Raw genomic sequence first — 14,718 nt, forward strand, 5'->3', positions numbered from 1 at the left:
CTTTCATAAGGAAATTTGGTAGTGAGGGTAAGCACTTCATTCTGAATTTTATATCTGGTTATCTATTTTTTTTTTTTTTAAATTAAACCAAGACCTATAATTAAATGTCACTAGGTGGTCTTGTTTTGTACAAGAAAGGGGCATGTAGTTCTGGAAAATTATTATGCCTTGAAACCAAGTGAGCCAACATGACATAATAGAAAGCTCACTGAATCAAATCAGCTCTAATCATTCATGAAGCAAATACTATGTGCCAGGCTCAGTGCTAAGTGCTGGGAACACAGAGAAAGGAACACATAATCCCTACCTTAAAAGAATTTATGTTCTCACTGGGGGAGATAGCACAAAAATGAATAGGTACAGACAAAATATATAAAGGATAAACAGGAGATAATTTTAGGGAAGTCACTATGATTAAGGAGGACTAGGGAAGGCTTCTCAGAGAAAGGAAGGATTTAAGGTGAAAGTTAAAGAAAGCCAGAGAAACTAGGAAGTAAAAAGATTTTATCTCACATTGTTTCCTTTCACATGCACTACACTCCAGGGTATATCACAGTTCCCTGCATACCTGATGCTTTCTAATCTCTATGTTTTTGCTTGCTAATCCTAACTCCTTTCCTTTCAAAAACCCTACCCAACTTTCAAGGTCAATTTCATGCATTAATTCCCAATGATATGATCACATAACTAGAAACTGACATTTGTAAATTGATCTCAAATGACAGTTTATTTATTTAAAAGAAATATTTCATTTTTATTATTTATTATGCTCCATTCTCACCCAGGTACAACAAACCTTTCCTGCCAACTTTTTAAGTTGTCTTTGGCATCTGTGGGCTGAGAGGTCTGGAAACTATCCCTAAGGTCTAAAAACTATCCCTATTGTCGAAAGTAGATGTGGAAAGAATTCATCGAACTCCTTCTGAAATAGACCCTAAAAAAAGAACACCACGGAATATTGTGGCTAAGCTGCAGAATTACCACACAAAGGAGAAAATCCTGCAAGCAGCTAGAAAAAAACAATTTAAATACCAAGGTGCCACAATAAGGGTCACCCAAGATCTGGCTGCCTCCACATTAAAAGATAGAAGGGCCTGGAACCTGATATTCCGTAAGGCAAAAGATCAAGGACTGCAACCAAGAATGAACTACCCAGCTAAGTTTAGCATCTTTTTCCACGGAAGAAGATGGTCATTCAATGAAACAGAGGAATTCTATATGTTTCTAAGAAAAAAACCAGACTTAAACAAAAAATTTGATCTACATCCACAAGACTGAAGAGAAACAGAAAAAGGTACACAGAACCCTTGAGAACTGTAACTCTGTTGTGGGTATATAAAAAATACTCAAGGATAATTTGATTTTACTGATATAAAAGAAAAAAAGGGGGGTGTAGTAAAGGGAAGGAGGTCGGTTCAGAAAAAGGGGAAGGAGGGATAAAAAGAGGGAAACTACATCCCAGGAAGAGACATAGAAAATACACCATATCTGAGGGAACTTAGTGAGGGGGAGAATCATTGTGTGAATCTTACTCTCATCAGAAGAGGCTCAAAGAGTAAATAATTAACATATTTGTTTTTCAGAGAATTTTCTCTCACCTCATTAAAAGGGGGGAGAGGAAAAGGGAAAAGGAAAAGAGGAATAAGTGAAGGGACTTGGAGGGAGGGGGGAGGGATCCTAAAAAAAAAAAAAAAAAAAAAAAAAAGAGGGAGGGTTGCGCGTCACAAGGGGGGTCTGTAAATTAAATATCGGGGAGGGGGATCAGGGGGGTCAAGGGAAAAAAGCATAATCTGGGGATAATACGATGGCAGGAAATACAGAATTAGTAATTTTAACTGTAAATGTAAATGGGATGAATGATCCCATCAAACGGAGACGGATAGTAGATTGGATCAAAAAGCAGAACCCTACAATATGTTGCCTACAGGAAACACACTTAAAGCAGGGAGATACATACAGAGTAAAGGTAAAAGGTTGGAACAGAGCCTATTATGCTTCAGGTAAAGCCAAAAAAGCAGGGGTAGCTATCCTTATCTCAGATCAAGCAAAAGCAGAAGTAGATCTCGTTAAAAAAGATAAGGAAGGAAACTATATCCTGCTGAAAGGTAGCATAAATAATGAAGCCATATCAATACTAAACATATATGCACCAAGTGGTATAGCATCTAACTTTCTAAAGGAAAAGTTAAGAGAACTGCAAGAAGAAATAGACAGTAAAACTATAATAGTGGGAGATCTCAACCTTGCACTCTCAGATTTAGACAAATCAAACCACAAAACAAACAAGAAAGAAATTAAAAAAGTAAATAGAACATTAGAAAAACTAGGTATGATAGACCTTTGGAGAAAACTGAATGGCAATAGGAAGGAATATACTTTCTTCTCAGCAGTTCATGGATCCTATACAAAAATTGACCATATACTAGGACATAAAGATCTCAAAATTAAATGTAGGAAGGCAGAAATAATAAATGCCTTCTTCTCAGATCACAATGCAATAAAAGCTACATTCAGTAAAAAGTTAGGGGTAAATAGACCAAAAAGTAATTGGAAACTGAATAATCTCATCTTAAAGAATGACTGGGTGAAAGAGCAAATTATAGAAACAATTAACAATTTCACCCAAGATAATGATAATGATGAGACATCATATCAAAATCTTTGGGATGCAGCTAAAGCGGTAATAAGGGGAAATTTTATATCTTTAGAGGCTTATTTGAAGAAAATTGAGAAAGAGAAGATTAACGAATTGGGCTTACAACTTAAAAGGCTAGAAAAAGACCAAATTATAAACCCCCAACCAAAAATTAAACTCGAAATACAAAAATTAAAAGGAGAAATCAATAAAATTGAAAGTAAAAAAACTATTGAATTAATAAATAAAACCAAGAGTTGGTTTTATGAAAAAGCCAATAAAATAGATAAACCTTTGGTAAATTTGATCAAAAAAAAGAAAGAGGAAAATCAAATTGATAGTCTTACAAATGAAAAGGGGGATCTTTCCACCAATGAAGAGGAAATTAGAGAAATAATAAGGAGTTACTTTGCCCAACTTTATGCCAATAAATTTGATAACTTAAGTGAAATGGATGACTTCCTCCAAAAATATAGGCTCCCTAGATTAACAGAGGAGGAGATAAATTGCTTAAATAGTCCCATTTCAGAAAAAGAAATAGAACAAGCTATTAATCAACTCCCCAGGAAAAAATCCCCAGGGCCAGATGGATTCACATGTGAATTCTACCAAACATTTAAAGAACAATTAGCCCCAATGTTATATAAATTATTTGAAAAAATAGGGGATGAAGGAGTCCTACCAAATTCCTTTTATGACACAGACATGGTACTGATACCTAAACCTGGTAGATCGAAAACTGAGAAAGAAAATTATAGACCAATCTCCTTAATGAATATTGATGCTAAAATCTTAAATAAGATATTAGCAAAAAGACTTCAGAAAATCATCTCCAAGATAATACACTATGATCAAGTAGGATTTATTCCAGGAATGCAGGGCTGGTTTAATATTAGGAAAACTATTAATATAATTGACCATATTAATAATCAAATTAATAAGAACCATATGATCATCTCAATAGATGCAGAAAAAGCATTTGACAAAATCCAACATCCATTCCTACTAAAAACTCTTGAGAGTATAGGAATAAATGGATTATTCCTTAGAATAATCAGGAGTATATATTTAAGACCGTCAGTAAGCATAATATGCAATAGAAATAAACTGCAACCTTTCCCAGTAAGATCAGGAGTGAAACAAGGTTGCCCACTATCACCATTACTATTCAATATAGTACTAGAAACGCTAGCCTCGGCAATAAGAGCCGAGAAAGAGATTCAAGGAATTAGAGTAGGAAATGAGGAAATTAAACTATCACTTTTTGCAGATGACATGATGGTATACTTAGAGAACCCCAAAGACTCTGCTAAAAAGCTACTAGAAATAATTCAAAATTTCAGCAAAGTGGCAGGATACAAAATAAATCCACATAAATCCTCGGCATTTTTATATATCACTAACAAAATGCAACAGCAAGAGATACAAAGAGAAATTCCATTCCAAACAAATGTTGAGAGTATAAAGTATTTGGGAATCCATCTACCAAAGAAAAGTCAGGAATTATATGAGAAAAATTACAAAACACTTGCCACAAAAATAAAATCAGATTTAAATAATTGGAAAGACATTCAGTGCTCTTGGATAGGCCGAGAGAATATAATAAAGATGACAATACTCCCCAAACTAATCTATTTATTTAGTGCTATACCAATCAGACTCCCAAGAAACTATTTCAATGACCTAGAAAAAATAACAACAAAATTCATATGGAAGAATAAAAGGTCGAGAATTGCAAGGGAACTAATAAAAAAAAACTCAGAGGAAGGTGGTCTAAGTGTACCTGATCTAAAGCTATATTATATAGCAGCAGTCACCAAAACCATTTGGTATTGGCTAAGAAATAGACCGGTAGATCAGTGGAACAGATTAGATACAAAGGATAAAAAAGGATACATCTATAGCAATCTAATCTTTGACAAACCCAAAGATTCCAACATTAGGGATAAAAATTCATTATTCGGAAAAAACTGTTGGGAAAACTGGAAATTAGTATGGCAGAAATTAGATATGGATCCACACTTAACACCATATACCAAGATAAGATCAAAATGGGTCCATGATTTAGGCATAAAGAGGGAGATAATAAATAGATTAGAGGAACAGAGGATAATCTACCTCTCAGACTTGTGGTGGAGGAAGGAATTTATGACCAGAGGAGAACTAGAGATCATTATTGATCACAAAATAGAAGATTTTGATTACATCAAACTAAAAAGTTTCTGTACAAATAATACTAATGCAAACAAGATTAGAAGGGAAGTAACAAATTGGGAAAATATTTTTAAAAACAAAGGTTCTGACAAAGGTCTCATTTCCAAAATATATAGAGAACTGACCATAATTTATAAGAAACCAAACCATTCTCCAATTGATAAATGGTCAAAGGATATGAACAGACAATTCTCAGAGGAAGAAATTGAAACTATATCCACTCACATGAAAGAGTGTTCCAAATCACTACTGATCAGAGAAATGCAAATTAAGACCACTCTGAGATACCACTACACACCTGTCAGATTGGCTAAGATGACGGGAACAAATAATGACAAATGTTGGAGGGGATGTGGGGAAATTGGGACACTAATACATTGCTGGTGGAGTTGTGAAAGAATCCAGCCATTCTGGAGAGCAATCTGGAATTATGCCCAAAAAGTTATCAAACTGTGCATACCCTTTGACCCAGCAGCGCTACTACTGGGATTATATCCCAAAGAAATACTAAAGAGCGGAAAGAGACATATATGTGCCAAAATGTTTGTGGCAGCTCTTTTTGTTGTAGCTAGAAACTGGAAGATGAATGGATGTCCATCAGTTGGAGAATGGTTGGGTAAATTGTGGTATATGAAAGTTATGGAATATTATTGCTCAGTAAGAAATGACCAGCAGGAGGAATACAGAGAGGGTTGGAGAGACTTAAATCAACTGATGCTGAGTGAAATGAGCAGAACCAGAAGATCACTGTACACTTCAACAACAATACTGTATGAGGATGTATTCTGATGGAAGTGGAAATCTTCAACATAAAGAAGATCCAACTCACTTCCAGTTGATCAATGATGGACAGAGGTAGATACACCCAGAGAAGAAACACTGGAAGGGGAATGTAAATTGTTAGCACTAATATCTGTCTGCCCAGGTTGCATGTACCTTCGGATTCTAATGTTTATTGTGCAACAAGAAAATGATATTCACACACATGTATTGTACTTAGACTATATTGTAACACATGTAAAATGTATGGTATTGCCTGTCGTCGGGGGGAGGGAATAAGGGAGGGGGGGTAATTTGGAAAAATGAATACAAGGGATAATATTATAAAATATATATATATATATATAATAAAAAAAATTAAAAAAAAAAAAAAACTATCCCTATTGTCACTGAGTCAATCACCCTAAGGCCTGTTCCTAGTTTACTGCACTGGGGCCATGCTATTCCTGCCTTGGATTGCCTTCCACTCTCACCCTAATGTGATATCCCTTTCCTTCTGTCCTTCCAAGTTTTCCTCAACTGGCAAATTATTTTACTCCATCTTTTTGTGGGTTCTGACACTCTAAAATCTGTTTAAACTTAAAAGTATTTACTTAAAAGTATTTGGGGAAATTTGGGGAAGAAAGGAGGGAAAAGTCTCTGCCTTTACCATCTTAGCTCCATTTCCAGCCATTTTATTATTTATTAAATATTAAATAGATTTTTAACATGTTATTTGTGTAGTGGTAAATATAAACTTAGGACATATAAAATATATTTTATTTATTATTATATATTAAATAATTTATTTTAAAAATTTAAAAATTCATTATTAGTAGAAAAACATATTTTTCACTGACCAAAATAGTATGAATGGCTTAAGTTTTGCTATTGAAATATATAGGTGATAAAGGGAAGAATAGGTGGTTGGAGAAAGATGACATGTTCTTTTAGATTTCTTTTATTTTTGCTCAAATTAATTTACAGGCAGAGATGGAAAGAATCTTTGGAGGTTTTTTTTTTGTTTGTTTGTTTTTGTTTTTTTTAAATCTAAATCAGATAATTATCTGAAACAAAGGACTAGTATTTAGCCCCAGAAACTTAAAGACCAATAAGTTAAATGAGTTTATCTTAGTTTTAGACACTTTACCTTGTCTTTATTTGGCAGCTTCTAAGATGAATACATTGCCTCTTTAGTAATAGCCTTTACATATTACTAAAGAACTGTCAGTCTGACCTTATCAGGAAGAATCACTTGGTTGTTGTCTGTTCTTGAATAGGCCCCTAGTGACATCAGTATGTTGGGGTCAAGCTACCATGTGTATGATTGTGGCTGATGAAACCAATGAACTACCACAGGTTGGATACAAGTAGTCCCACTAACAACTGGAGTGGAGATGTCTCTTAATGTGCACATCTCATATTTCTTTTGAGCTATTGAAATTCTTCATGGTGTTTAGGGAAAGTTGCTGGGCCCTTTCCAATGCTTCTTTCCACCTTTAGTGTGCAATTAATTCACACAACTCTCACCTGAGGAAGAGTTGCTACATATAAAGAGATGGTAGTTGAAAGCACGACTGGTCTAAAAGGATGGAACCCAGAATCTGTCAGAGAAAAACTAGGGTATCATTAATCCAGCAGAAAAGCTTAGCAGAGACATCTAAAGCAATTTCTAATGAGACTATGTGTGCACTAATATAAGATATACCTATTGATGATTAGAAGGGAGAGTTCTAGGCCAAATGGAGATCTGGAAATTAGGGCAATACTAAAATAAATGTCCTCAAAACATTTTTAAAGAAAGAATGACATTTTCCCTAATTTAGTCTTGTATGACCTCTTCCTCTTTTTTTTTTTTTTTCTATTTTGAGCCAAGATCTCTTTTTATCATGTCTATAATATATGACTAACTCATTGGATGATCCATTCAAGCATATATTATTATCTCTATCAGTCCTCTCACAGGTCATTTTATCATCTATGGCTTCTCTTTCCTTCCTTCACAAACTTATGTCTATATTTAACCATTCCAATATCACAATCTTGCTCTCAAAGACCTTACCACTTTCATCTATCACTTCCCTGCTGAATAATCCTCAGTGTCTTCCTATTGCCACAGGAACTAACTACAAATTCTTCTCTTAGTCATTTGAAGTCCTGCTACTTTTGGAATCAAATGTAAATTCATTTTTTAGTCCTAAGTTCTTCCCAACCTAAACCTCATCTCCAAACATGTTCTTTCAAGTTTTATTATTTATCACCATACACTTCTTGATCTAGACAAATTGATATTACTCTATTCTCACTATATCTCACCTTCCATATCTAGGTTATTGCCAAGACTTGTCATTTCACCTCTGCAACATCTTTCAAATATGGTCACTTTTCTTCTCTGACACTGCCATCATTCTATTGCAGGCTCTTGTTATTTTTCTTTGATCACTATAATAGAATGCTTATGGGTGTATGTGGTCAAATATCTCTCAACTACAATCCATCTGAGTTCAGCCAGTAAAGTGATTTTTGTAAAGCATAAGTGCAGTCAGGTCACCTATAGACCCTGTTTCCTCTATAAACTCTAGTGCCTTTCCCATTGCCTCTGGCTAAATTTCAAAATACTCTACATTCAAAGTTCCTCATAACATTTCCTAAGGCCACTAGTTTTCCAATCCTATTCCATCTGGCTCTATGACATGTATTATTCAATCCAATCACACTGTCCTCCTGGATAGTCTATGAAGATGATGTTCCATCTCTATGATCTATACATTCTCTCTGGATTTACCACATTCCTTGAATGTCTGCTTTCCTCTACTTTTAATTATTACCCCCCCCCCAGGAAGTCCCAACTAAAATCCAGTCTTTCAGAGGAAGACTTATCTAAGCCCTCTTAATTTCAATTGCTTTTCATTTGCTAATTATTTCCTATTCATCCTATGTATTATATATGCCTGTACGTATGTGTGTGTACATATATATATATATATATATGTATATATATATATATACACATATATATGTGTGTGTGTGTATATACACACATATATAATGGTACATATTATTTTGTATATTAATTGTGTATATTATTTTCTCATTAAATGGCAAACTCTTTGAGAATAGAGACAATGTTTTGCATTTTTATGTCTCCAATATTTTAGTATACTGCCTAGTACATAGTAAATATTTAATACATTTATTGTTTGATTTTTAGGTAGCAATACTCTATTGATGGACATCTTTCAGGAAAGACTCATTTCACTTGTTAGAAATATTGCATAGAATCTATGGGACTATGGATATACAGCTAAAAGGAATAATAAAGGCCATCTATTAAAAATCCTGTGTTTTAGAGATGGGTAAACTGGGATCTAAAAACATAGAGTTTATTACTTAGACGATGCATAATTGACAGAGCTAGATATGATATTGGTTTTAGTATGAATTAAAATAGATGCCCTTTCAGAAAATTTCTAATTCTATGATATATTGAGTGAAGTCATATTCAGAACTACAAAATTCGTAGTCTTAGGTCTCAAGAACAATCAGTCTTTGACAGCTGTTGAAGGCCTGCCACCACTTTCACCTGTTCCTATCCAATGGAAAACTGATACACCAGTGTGGATAGAACAGTGGCCCTTGGGTAGCAATACAATTCAGGCCTTATTAGACATAGTACAGGAACAACTTGACCAAGGACACTTACAACCTTCTCTAAGTCCTTGGAATTCCCCAGTATTTGTTGTAAAAAAGAAATCTGGAAAATGGAAGATGTTGACTGGTTTAAGAAAGGTAAATGAACAGATGGAAATTATGGGAACTCTTTAACCTGGACTCCCATCTCCTACTCAATTGCCTAGAGAATGGCCTCTGTGGCTTATAGACATTAAGGATTATTTCTATTCTATCACTCTAGATAAGGAGGATATGAAAAGTTTTGCCTTTTCAGTGCCCAGTGTTAACTTAACTGAACCTTATAAAAGATATGAATGGACAGTTTTGCCACAGGGAATGAAAAACAGCCCCACGTTGGATGCCAAATGATGGAACTCTGTCTTCCCAGAAATCAGCTGGAGTCAGTCTAATCAAAAGTCTCTATTCTTGATCTCTTGAGGTCACTGTCAGGGGATTAGATCTAGTAATCTCCACACCACCTTTCTCTCTCTCCACTGACAGGGGAATGCCTCAATTTCCTCCTACTCCACCCACACATGTCACTTCCCCTTCTTTGTCTTACCAATTGAGTCAGCACAGAACAGCTGGGGAGGGTCAGCCTTCAAACATGTTAATAGAGAATTGTCCAATTGACAATTAGTCTCACGTGCTCCATTATACAAGTGCATTTACTCAGTTCTAGCCCTTTACAATAGACATAGCTAACAAAATTTGCCTTAATGCTGAAAGGATCTGTAATTCATCATTGTATAGATATGACCCATTAGCATAGTTTACAACTTCCCAAAACTTTGTAAATGGTTTCACAAACTTAACATTTAAAGCAACTGCTTTTCCTGTTTCAATGTGAAATCAACTCTTTTATCTCAAAAAGAAAATAGAAGATTATGGGAGTCTTATCCCAGGCCAACTCCTTGGCCAAATGCATTTATATTGCAAAAGAAATATGTAAATGAATTTTCACATGAGATACCATAGAGAATATATGGGGGAAAGAATTACATTTTAAATGCTCGATCACAACTCGATCACAACTTGTAAGGTTCCCCAGGAGCTTTTTTGCTGCTCTTTCTTCAAGTATTTATCTAGACCTCTGGGGATGGAGCCAAGATGGAAGAGTAAAGCCGAAAACATGGTCAAACTTTCCCAGTTTCCCTCAAAAATCACATGAAACCAAGTCTCTGAACAGAATCTGATGGAAAGAAATCACTGTCCAGCAAAAGACAGACTGGAAAAATCTTCTAGAAAGCTCAGTCTCATGGAGGTGTAAAGGGTGTTCAGCCCAGCTCAGATAGACTCTGGAAAAGCTGGTGAGAGTATCTTAATCACAGCAAATCAGTTCTGGCTCAATGGAGAAACAAACCAGTGGGGAAGCTTCCATTCCTAGGTCAGCAGGCTAACTCTGGGAAATCAGGCTATTTCCTGAAAAAAACAGGCAAAGCTATCCCTTGCAAACATAACAGGTCCCTATGCTCAAAGACAAGGTTCAAAGCTGCACAGGAAGCTTGGGACTGTGCCCCCTTTACCCCTGGAGCAGAGATCAAGCATACAAGTTAAAAAAAAAAAAAAATACCAAAATGAAAGGAAAGAAAATGAATAAGAAATAAAAAAGAACCTTAAGCAATGGTGACAGAACAGAGCAAAATACAAACTCAGAAGAGGACAAAATGGGCACAAAAATGATGAACGGGATGATTTTAGAAAGGCATAGAGAGACAAACTGAGCAAAACAAGCAGAACCAGCAATATATTGTACATAATAACAGCAAGAATATGTGATAATCAACTCAGAAAGGCTCAGTTCTTCTCAGTGGTTCAGTGATTCAAAACAATCCCAATAGATTTTTGAATAGAAAATGCCATCTGCATCCAGGAAAAGAACTAAAGAAACTGAATGTAAATCAACATATACTATGTTCACTTCTTTTTTTCTGTTTTTTTTTTTTAATCTCTCCCAAGTTTTTCCTCTTTCACTATGATTTTTCTCTCCTACCATGATTAATAAAATGATGTGTATTAAAAGAAACAATTTTTTAATTGTCTAATGAACTTTTTAAAAAGTCTATGTGGAAGAATCCTGTATTAACATGTCAGGATTGCAAAAGGATTAAATTTCCAACCAAAAAGATAAGCTTCCTCTAAAATGTCAAGAAAAGGAAAACAACTAGAAAAAAATTTCCCAAGTTACAAGAAGAATAAAAAAAAATACATATAAATGGCAATGGAAATAGGTAACACAATGAGGGAGTCACAGAATTATCAGAATTTGAAGAGAATTCAGAGGCTATTGGACCAATCCATGGAATATTTATTATTATTATTGATCATCATCATCATCAAATAGTAGCAGTAGTGTTGTCCTTTACTATAAAGTAATAAATAGAGAGCCACCTATTCTTTTCTTGGAACCTCCTAAGAGAAACAACTGCTGTTAAGTCAGGTCACTATAATTTTGAACTACTTTTCTATTGGCTAGAAAGTTTGCCCTTAGATAAAACTTAAATTTCATCTTTTTAAACTTTTAGTATTTGCTCCTGTACCTGCTTTCTTGGGACAAGGAGACAAAGACCACTTAAAATTCATCCCAAAGTGTGAAGAGAAGACAATTATAAATAAAAGAATGGAAAGAGCAAGAGGGATGAGGGAGAAAGAGAAAGAGAGGGGAACAAGATGGAAGAAGGGAGGGAGAAAGTAAAAGAAATACACAGACAGACATAGAGACATAGATAGATAATTATTGAAAATCACAGAAAGAATTTAATGTCTTACCAAAGTGGGGAGGAAACCACCACCACCACTATATATCACTTTACAAAAAAGCTTACATTGTTGTCTGTACCTCTTTCTATCTATCTATCAACTTAATATGTATGTCATCTACACTCATAAATCTATCTCTATCACGTTATATGTATATTCATATGCATATCTACATTTGTATACTTCCAACATCATCTCTACCTCTTATATCTCTAGTAATATAGTCTTTATCTAGTTTTTGTTATTTATGTTGATATCTATATCTATATCTGTCTATCTATTTATCTATCTATCTATCTATCTATCTATGTATATATATATATAAGAAACAGGAAAAATATATGAAGCGTCTCCAATAACTTTAAATGTGGACAGAAGTTTACTGAATTATAGTAAAAACTTTGAAAACTTTATGCAATGCATCTATTTTATTTTGTTGTCTTTTCCTCTTAGAGAAGACTGATCAGTCATAGAAGTTGGAGGCAACCTTTAGTATAGGAGAGAATTCATACCTTGTATTTTAACTTGAAATGGAAGGAAATTAAAATGGAGTCTTTCAAATCAAGAGGAAAAATCCAGGATCCATTCTCTTTGATTCCACAAATCTGGCTTGCTTTCTAAATGAAAGCATTTGAAGTACTTGAAGAAGACATCTGTTCTTTCATTTTAGTACCATTCCTAATCCCATAGTTACACTCTATGAGATTGTTTAGATACTTGAATTTTTCATTTTGGGAAAGTTCATTCACTTTGATTTTATAAAAACTATATTGAAAACTGAAATTGAATATTGAATAATTTAAGACAATTTAAATAAGAGCAAATGTGAACTGTCACACACACACACACACACACACACACACACACACACACACACAGCCCTGCATATATTTCTATTGTGCTCTGATGGCCAGAAAGGGATTTATTTCAAGTTGAATTTCAATATTTTCCTATTCTTATATATTTTACAATATAGTGCCCTTTCTATTCCTATAATTCTCTTTTATATGGAATATTATTAAGCTACTGAACTTCTCTAAAATTGTTAACATAAATGAAGTACTATCTTAATATTCAAAAAAATGTGACTTGCCTTAGATTTAGAATCTTAGTTATTCATTGAACCACAAATTAGAAGAGACATTACCAATTACCCAACTTCTTTTATTTTCTAGAAGGCAAAACTGAGACCTAGAGAAGTGGCAAGACCAAGGAAAACAAAGCCAAGATTTGAACATATGACTTAAGTCTAAAGCTGGATTTTTTATTAAAGTAGACTGTGTAAATTTATTGCTTTTCAGAATATCGATTTCCCTATCATGGAATGTAACAGCTGTTTGTTAACTGAAGAGAAAAATACATGGAATTTCGGCAAGGAAATAAAGAAGAATCAATCACTCATGGTTCCTGTAGAGAATCTTGGAAAGAACACAGCAATGAAAAAGTGGAATAGATTTGTCAATATTTCTATAGTAATCTATGACCAGAATATTACTGATAAAATATCTATAAGCTGAAAAAGCTAAATAACAAATCTCCAGAAAAATTTTCAAATATAATATTTTATTAATATCATTCTGAAATGGAAGTTAATCATATTATTATCATTATATATCATTAATATAGCTGACTTGTGTAAAATTCTATTCATGCAAGTGAATTATGTGTTGCTTAGTGATTTTTGTAATAGTGCCCAAGTTTTTGTGATCACTTTTTTGATTTTATTGGCAAAGGTACTAGACTAGTTTGGGATTTTGTTCCCCAGCTCATTTCACAGATAAAGAAACTGAGGCAAAGAGAGATTAGTGACTTTCCCAAGATAACACAGATAATAAGTGTCCAAAACCAGATTTGAATTCAGTAAAATAAATCTTTTCTTATCCTAATCTTCCTGACTATCTACTGTACCACCTTTTATTCATGGTCTGCAAGAAGTTTGTCAATAGGAAATAAGTTAATAGATGAAACTAAACAAGTCTTAATTTTCTCCTCACATTCTAAAGATATTAGGGTAGCACAGTAATCTAGTTATTTTTCTCACCTATAACAAAAATAGTTTGTGTATTTTTATTTTTATGCATATTTGTTGACATAGATTTTTCTTCGTTCCTTGCATGTTACTTATTATTGCCTATTCTTACTCACCTTTTTCGCCACAAATTGGTCAGATCAACCTACAAAACTATTTAGAAACGTGTTTTAAAAGTGAATAAAATTTCTTTGGGTAAATTTGGGTAAAATTACCTGATATTGCCTCAAGGAAGAAAAAGAAGGAAAAAAAATCATGCATGCACACATACATACATACATAAACTACACAGACATATAATTATATGCATTAGTATAAATATATATATATATATGAATATATATGTATTCAGATATATGTTTAGATAGATATATAGATAGATGGATAGATATTGACAGATATTGGCAGATATATAAGAAAAAAAAGTCAGTACCCATTGATTATAGAATTTCTGAAAAGATTGTGAGGAACAAATTTAATGCAATGATATTATAAAATAAAAGACAATTACTATAAAAAATTAAGAGAAACATATTAAGATTACTATGACCTGATATAGGATGATTTTTAAAAACATATTTGATAACAAGATATACTACAAATATAGGAATAAAAATAGAAAGAACAATTAAATGGAATGTTTGGCCCT

This window comes from Sminthopsis crassicaudata, chromosome 2 (genome assembly GCF_048593235.1).
Source record: "Sminthopsis crassicaudata isolate SCR6 chromosome 2, ASM4859323v1, whole genome shotgun sequence".
Taxonomy (NCBI): Eukaryota; Metazoa; Chordata; class Mammalia; order Dasyuromorphia; family Dasyuridae; genus Sminthopsis; species Sminthopsis crassicaudata.